The sequence below is a fragment of the Wyeomyia smithii genome, chromosome 3 (genome assembly GCF_029784165.1).
Source record: "Wyeomyia smithii strain HCP4-BCI-WySm-NY-G18 chromosome 3, ASM2978416v1, whole genome shotgun sequence".
Classification (NCBI taxonomy): Eukaryota; Metazoa; Arthropoda; class Insecta; order Diptera; family Culicidae; genus Wyeomyia; species Wyeomyia smithii.
Window position 1 is genome coordinate 62785038 of NC_073696.1, and position 8268 is coordinate 62793305.

An 8268-nucleotide genomic window follows, 5' to 3' on the forward strand; every position below is an offset into this window, starting at 1 on the left:
TGATGCACTGGAGCCACAAATCGACTCAGACAACATTTTGAATTGTAAGATGGCAACTTCCGGTTTCATGAAAACAGCCTGAAATGGACGATTCCCATTAAATATGAGTATCTCCGGAACCAGAAAGATGGACAGAAGCTAAAAGTTGATCACAGGCACAATCTTGAATTTTAAGATTGTGACTTCCGGTATCTGGCAAACAGCCGGAAATGACCAAACACCATTCAATATGGATGTTTTCGGAACCAGTGTTACGCCCAGACGACAGAAATTGATTTCACAGGCAATTTTAAAGTCCAAAATGACGATTTCCGGTTTCTGAAAAACAGCCCAAAGTGACCAAATACCACCCAATATGAGTATCTCCGGAGCCAGAATGTTGCAAGAAGCTAACAATCGACCTCAGACACCATTATGAATTGTAGGATGACAACTTCAGGTTTCTGGAAAACAGCCAAAAACGGCCGATTTCCGTCTAACATGAGTATCTCCGGATCTAGGATGATACACAGCGGCAGCCGGTTCCAGGGAAACAGCCGAAAATGATCGAATAACACCCAATATGGGTTTTTCTTCAACCAGAATGACGCTCAGATACCAGAAATTATCTTAAATACCATTTTGAAATCCAAGATGCCAAGTACCGGTTTGTGAAAACAGCCTAAAAAACAAATACTATCCAATATGAGTATCTCTGGAACCAGAATGATGCAATGCCCGACCAAACGATAATAACAAACGGGTAACAAAAATATATCCAAACCTGATAGAAATAACAAAGCCTGTAATATTTTTGCTATGCCGGAATGATAAAAATTACACAATTATATCAAATTCAGTAAATCATGCACTTGAATGTTCAAAAGTGTGTTTTTTAAAGCATATTTATAACAAAATTTGTTAATAATTTAACAAAATATTTTGCATTCTAACTAATTCTGATCTTTTTCTGCCAAAAACCTTACAAAGCTTGCTATAATTTGTAATAATCAGTAAGTAATTTTGATAGGAATTTTGATATTTTAACTATTAACGAGACCAAGTTTTGAACACAAGTTGATACAAAAAGTTCGCAACAAAATATCAAGATCTGTTATAATCCTGCTATTTTTGACTGATCGGGTGAGCCAACAATTGACCTCAGGCACCATTTTAAATTGCTAAATGGCAACTTCTAGGAAACAGTCGAAAATGACCGAATAATGCTCAATATGGATATTTCCGTAATCAAGATGATGCATAGAAACCAAACACTGACCCTGGACACCATTTTGTATTTAAAGACGACCACTTTTGGTTTCTGGAAAACAACCAAAATAACTAAATACCTCCCAATATGAATATATTCAGGGTTAAGGCGATGTACAGAAGCCGAAAGTCGAGGATGTTGTCATTTCGATAAAACCAATCATTTTAAACGATTTGTTATTTGATTTTGATCATATCCTATGGCCGATTGGTCGTGCATTTGGAGACTTCGAACACATCGTAAGGAATCAATGAGTTTGGAACGTTCAAATAGTACGATACCACATTCAAATTATGTTAAGGCCACATATATCGATCAAAGCAGGTGTAGTTTTCAATAGTCTTCTATTCAAATTATTATGAAGTTTGTTATTTGTAAGTTTGAGAGATGACACGCTCGTATGACACTAGTTATGTTCAAATAAGTCATGTAATCTTTGTGTTAATAGACTTTCGTAATTTAATTAACAATTTCATACATAACGGTTGCTTTAGTTCGATTATAATCAAACGAAATGGGAACGTATAGGGCAGCCAAACTTTGGAACCACGTGTTCAATCATAAATTATCAGTTAACTCTTAACTAGCCCGCTCATCTGATAATAATATTAATCAATTCGGTTGTGTAGTTTCTGAGATAATAAAGTTTCGTGATTTCCACATTGCGGTACATTACAGACGAAGTTACAGTTCGATTAGAGTAAAATTCAATAGGGTGTTATGAGGCAGCTAGACCTTTCATTTGACACTAATTTTGTGGAAATCGGGTCAGCCATCTCTGAGAAAAGTGAGTGAGTCCAAGTAATCTTCGAATTATGTTCCTTTCCATAGCTGGATTTCATATTTTTAAACATTAAGGCAAAGTAATAGTCCAATTGCAAAACAAATCAATAGGGTCTTATGGGGCAACTAGACCTTCCATTTGACACTGATTTTATGGAAATTGGTTCAGCCATCTCTGGGAAACATGAGTGAGATTAAACAGTCTTTAGAACACGTTTCTTTCCATAACTTTTGAAGCACAAATTCAATCTTTAAAGAATTCAAAAGTTAAGGGTTTTTCAGGTAGCCCGATCATTTAAACTAGTTTTGTTCAAATCGGTGGTGTGGTTTTAGAGATAATGATGTTACATAATTTTTACATTTTGATACATGACTTCTAAACTATAAATCCGATTACAATGAAATTTAATAGGGACTTATGGGACGGCAAGACCTTTTATTTGCAATTAATTTCATGAAAATAGCTTCAGCCATCTCTGAGAAAAGTGAGTGAGAATAAAAATCTGCACATACACACACACATACACACACACACACACACACACACACACACACACACACACATACAGAAAACGCTCAGCTCGTCGAACTGAGTCGAGTGATATATGCCATTCGGCCCTTTGGAGCACTTTTATATCTTCGGTTTTGCAAGTGATTGCTATACCTTTCTAGGAGAAAGGCAAAAAACCTTTAAAAAACCTAAATTAATCCACCTAGCGGTCAGACCCAGCCTTTCTCATTCAATTTTTTATTTGTAAAAATAGATTTACATGAGCGCTTCAAGCCAATCAAGCATATTTCATTTATTTATTTACAGCATATTCACTCTTTAGGTTCTAAAATATTGATGTTGTAATCTTTACATATAAAAATGCAGTCAAGTCTGTCTGTCTGTCTGATCCATATAGGCCCGAAAACTACCGAACCGATCGACGTGAAAATTTGTATGTAGGGGTTTTTGATGCCGATAAAGGTTCCTATGATAGTTTGAGACCCCTCCCTCTTCTGGAAGGGAGGGGTCCCATCAGGGAGCTGCGTAGCCGCAAGGTTACAGAGTCCGCTTTGTCAAGCGAATGGTCGTTGGTTCGAATCTAAGCAGAATCAGTCCATTCGATGTCAAAAAAGGACTTTTAAGCATGGGTTTATTCTCAGGCTCCCCACCAGTTACCCCTCCTTTACGATGAAATCTACAATACATTTGCATGACTTCCTCTTAACAAAAAATAGGTCCCTCTTATCAATAAAACTTGCCAGAAGGACGCACGACGAAACTTCTCCAGAGATTATAATTGGCGATATTTGGCGGGAGGAAGGAGGCTCGGTATAGAAGAACAGTAAGCGTGTAAAAGGAAGGGTAGTACATTACACACAAGCACTGATTAAAAATAATAATAAACATGCCACTTCTCAATAGCGGCATTGCTAATAATAGAAGAGCGGGATTACAGCAGACACCCGGGCATATCTCACAATAGATCAACGATTCTGGTCGCAGTGAGGAAGTCCATACAGTAGAGAGGGGTCCCAGTCCCATACAAATGAAACATAAATTTCTGCACAACTCAAAAACAAACCAATCAAATGAAACCGAATTTGGCATGTGGATGTTTTAAGGGGTAACTAATATGTCCATAATAGTTGGATGAAACACAAATTTGTGCACATCTCGAGAACCAATCAACCAAATGGAACAAAATTTGGCAGGTAAATGTTTTTAGTGGTAACAAATATGTACATAATGGTTTGACACCCGACTCCCTCTTCTATAAGGGAGGGATCCCATGAAAATGAAACACAAATTTCGCACAGCTCAAGAACCAATCAAATACAACCAAATTTGGTACGTGAATGTTTTTAGAGGTAACAAATATGTCCATAATAGTTTGACGCCCCTCCCTCTTCTGGAAGTACATGTTTCTTCACAAATTTCTGCACATCTCGCGAACTAATCAACTAAATGGAATCATATTGGCAGGTGAATGTTTTTAGTGGTAACAAATATGTTCCAAAATCGACCTCAGACAACATTTTGGATTGGAAAACTGCCAAAAATGGCCGATTTCCACCCAATATAATAATATCCGGATCTGAAATAATACACAGGAGCTCAAATCGACCACAGAAAGCATTTTAAATTCTAAGATGGCGACTTCCGGTTTCTGAAAACAGCTGAAATGACCAAATACCACCCAATATGAGTTTTTCTTTAACCAGTATGCCGTTCAAAATCCAGAAATTGTCTCCAAATGCCATTATGAAATCCAAAATGGTGACTTCCGGTGTCGGAAAAACAGCGGCAAACGACCAAATACCACCCAATATGGGTATTTTTGGAATCGTAATGATGCACTGGAGCCACAAATCGACTCAGACAACATTTTGAATTGTAAGATGGCAACTTCCGGTTTCATGAAAACAGCCTGAAATGGACGATTCCCATTAAATATGAGTATTTCTGGAACCAGAAAGTTGCACAGAAGCTAAAAATTGATCACAGACACAATCTTGAATTTTAAGATGGTGACTTCCGGTGTCTGGCAAACAGCCGGAAATGACCAAATACCATTCAATATGAATGTTTTTGGAACCAGAATTACGCCCAGATGACAGAAATTGATTTCACAGGCAATTTTAAAGTCTAGAATGACGACTTTCGGCTTCTGAAAAACAATCCAAAGTGACCAAATATCACTCAATATGAGTTTTTCTTTAACCAGTATCCTAAATACCATTTTGAAATCCAAGATGACGACTACCAGTTTGTGAAAAACAGCCTAAAATAAACAAATACTATCCAACTATGGCTATTTCCGGTGTCAGATTGATGCCAGAAAGTCTGCTGAAAATGACAGAATACCACCAAATATGAATATATTCAGAATTAAGGCGATGTACAGAAGCCAAAAGTTGAGGATATTATTGTCATTTCGATAAAACCAATCATTTCAAACGGTTTGTTATTTGACTTTGATCATATCCTATGACCGTTTCGTCCTGCATTTGCAGACTTTAAACACATTGCAAGGAATCAATGAATTTGGAACGTTCAAATAGTACGATACCACATTTAAATTATGTTGAGGCCACATATATCGATCAAAGCAGGTATAGTTTTAAATAGTCTTGGAATTTATTTTCTTTCCATAACTTTTGAGCCACATATCAAATTGTTATGAAGTTTGTTATTTGTAAGTCTGAGAGATGACTCGTTCGTATGACACTAGTTATGTTCAAATAAGTCATGTAATCTTTTAAACAATAGACTTTCGTTGTTTTATTAATAATTTAATACATAACGGTTGCTTTAGTTCGATTATAATCAAATGAAATGGAACGTGTAGGGCAGCCAATCTTTGGAACCACGTGTTCAATCATAATTCATCAGTTAACCCTTAACTAGCCCGCTCATCTGATAATAATAATCAAATCGGTTGTGTAGTTTCTGAGATAATGAAGTTTCGTGATTTTCACAAGTCGATATATTACAAATGAAGTTACTGTTCGATTACAGTAAAATTCAATAGGGTCTTCTGAGGCAGCTAGACCATTCATTTGACACTAATTTTGTGGAAATTGGGTCGGCCATCTCTGAGGAAAGTGAGTGAGTCCAAGTAGTCTTCGGAATATGTTCCATTGCATAGCTGGATTTCACATTTTTAAACATAACAGGCAAAGTAATAGTCTGATTGCAAAACAAATCAATAGGGTCTTATGGGGCAACTAGACCTTCCATTTGACACTGATTTTATGAAAATTGGTTCAGCCAGCTCTGGGAAACATGAGTGAGATTAAGCAGTCTTCAGAACACGTTTCTATTCATAACTTTTGAACCACATGTTCAATCTTCATAAAATTCAAAACTTAAGGGTTTTTCAGGTAGCCCTTTATTTTGAGAACAATTTTGTTCAAATCGGTTGTGTATTTTCTGAGATATTGATGTTTCGTGATTTTTACATTTTTAAACATAACCTCTAAACAAAAAGTCCGATTACAATAAAATTCAATAGGGTCTTATGGGGCAACTAGAACTTTCATTTGCAATAAATTTTATGAAAATCGGTCCAGCCATCTCTGAGAAAAGTGAGTGAGAATAAAAATCTGCACATACACACACACACGCACACACACACACACATACACACACACACACACACACACACACATACAGAAAATGCTCAGCTCGTCGAGCTGAGTCGAGTGATATATGCCATTCGGCCCTTTGGAGCACTTTTATACTTTCGGTTTTGCAAGTGATTGCTATATCTTTCTAGGAGAAAGGCAAAAATGTTTAAAGTTATTTGAAATTGGGGTTCTCGGAATTTATAATTGGGATGACGACGAATGAACCTTGGTACTAATGAAAGAAAACAACATTTCATGACCAAATATTATGATTTGCGTATTATAGACTCGGGTCCATTATACGCATAGTGAACCCGGATCCATAATAGGAAAAAGGGTCCATTATGCGCACATTAAGATCGGTAATAAGTTTTGATATTTGGCATTAAAAATGGAACTTGACCAAGGAATCTTTCATTAGATTAGGTAAGAGACTTCATATTTTAAGCAAATATAAGAATACTGCTTAGAAAATATGAAAAAATCGAGCCGTTTACATCTAAATTATGCAATACATCTACTAAGGGACCCATACTAGCATATGAACCCTATATGGCGTATACCTCTGCTTGAAAAACGGTGGGCCTTTGCCCAGCGAAAACATTTCCCCGATACCGGGTCCGTATATACCAGATCCCGCTAGGGATCCCATTCTCGAGCCGTCCGTATGAAAACTGACGATGCCAGGTGGAAAATTAGGCCCTCCATTGTTCCACATAGAGCGGTTTGTTTCCATCACTCTATACGGAATATCCATGTTGGTCCTAACGTCCATCCAGTCGGAAACTGTGGTTAATAGCGGAGTTAGTTTGAACTCCCTAAGTATGCGAAGGTGGCCGATTTGGTCCCCTTCAGGTATAGTTTTCCTCCTTTGCAACCTTAGAGCGCCAAGCTCTGCTTCCTTTTTCACATGAAAATGTAGAGGCAGTAGGCAAGCATAGCTTTTATGGCTGCAGTTGGAGTTGTTCGCATAGCGCTTGTAACCGAAAGACATGCAAGTCTTTGAACTTTTTTTGAGTTTGGCTTGCGCAGTCACTTCGTTCACCATAGGCCTCCACACAAGGGCAGCAAAGGTTATTCTTGTTTGGGCAATGGTCTTGTAAGACCAGAGTGCCAAGTCTGGTTTCAGTCCCTAGGTCTTACCGAACAGCGTCCGGCAGGCCCAGATCGCCGAGGTCGCTTTCTTAGCAGCATGATCCAGTTGTGCAGACCAGTTCAGTTTCTTGTCCAGAATAATTCCGAGGTATTTGACTTCATTTCTGAAGCCCAGTGTTTGAGGAGCGATGGGGATCTTCCCTCGCCTACTGAATGTAATTAGGACTGTTTTTAAAGGGTTTATGTTGAGAGCCTCCTGTGGACACTATAACATGGTGGCATTCAGAACCGCTTGCATTCGGCTCGACAGAGTTGCGTCGTATTTACCTCTGACAATGAGGACGATGCCATCAGCGTATCCAATGGCCTCGTAACCAAGCTGTGAAAGCTTATTGAGAAGTGCGTCGACAACTAGTGACCATAACAAGGGCCAAGGTTGCTGTGATCACTCAGTTAGAGAGCATTGCTTGTTTCCAGCTCCTTGAAGTGTGGTCGATTCCTTTATTGAAGAGAGCCGTATTAATTGATGCAAGGGACGTGTTATCGAAGGCCCCTTCAATATCAAGAAAGGCACATAGCGCCGTCTCCTGATAATTCAGGGAGTTTTCAATAAACGTCACTTATCTGTGAAAAGCAGTTTCTGTTGACTTGCCACTTTGATAGGCTTGTTGGTTCCTATGCAGTGGGGAGTCTTTAAAAAAATCATCACGGATATATTCATCCATTATTTTCTCCATCAACTTGAGAAGTGATGAAGTCAGAATTATGGGTCTGTAAGTTTTAGGTAGGGTTTTGTCCTTTCTTTCAACTTTGGAGATAAACACTACCTTCACCTTCAGCCAGTTATCCGGAATATGGCCCAGGATAAAGCTGGCTCTAGAGAGGTTTATGAGTTCGGACTTGATAGCTGCGGCCGATTTTTGTAGAAAGATGAGTAGTATGCCGTCTGGACCTGGAGACTTCATAGGGTCGAGTGAGCTTAGAGTCCAACCTATTGAAGCTCCCGTGAACAGTCGGCG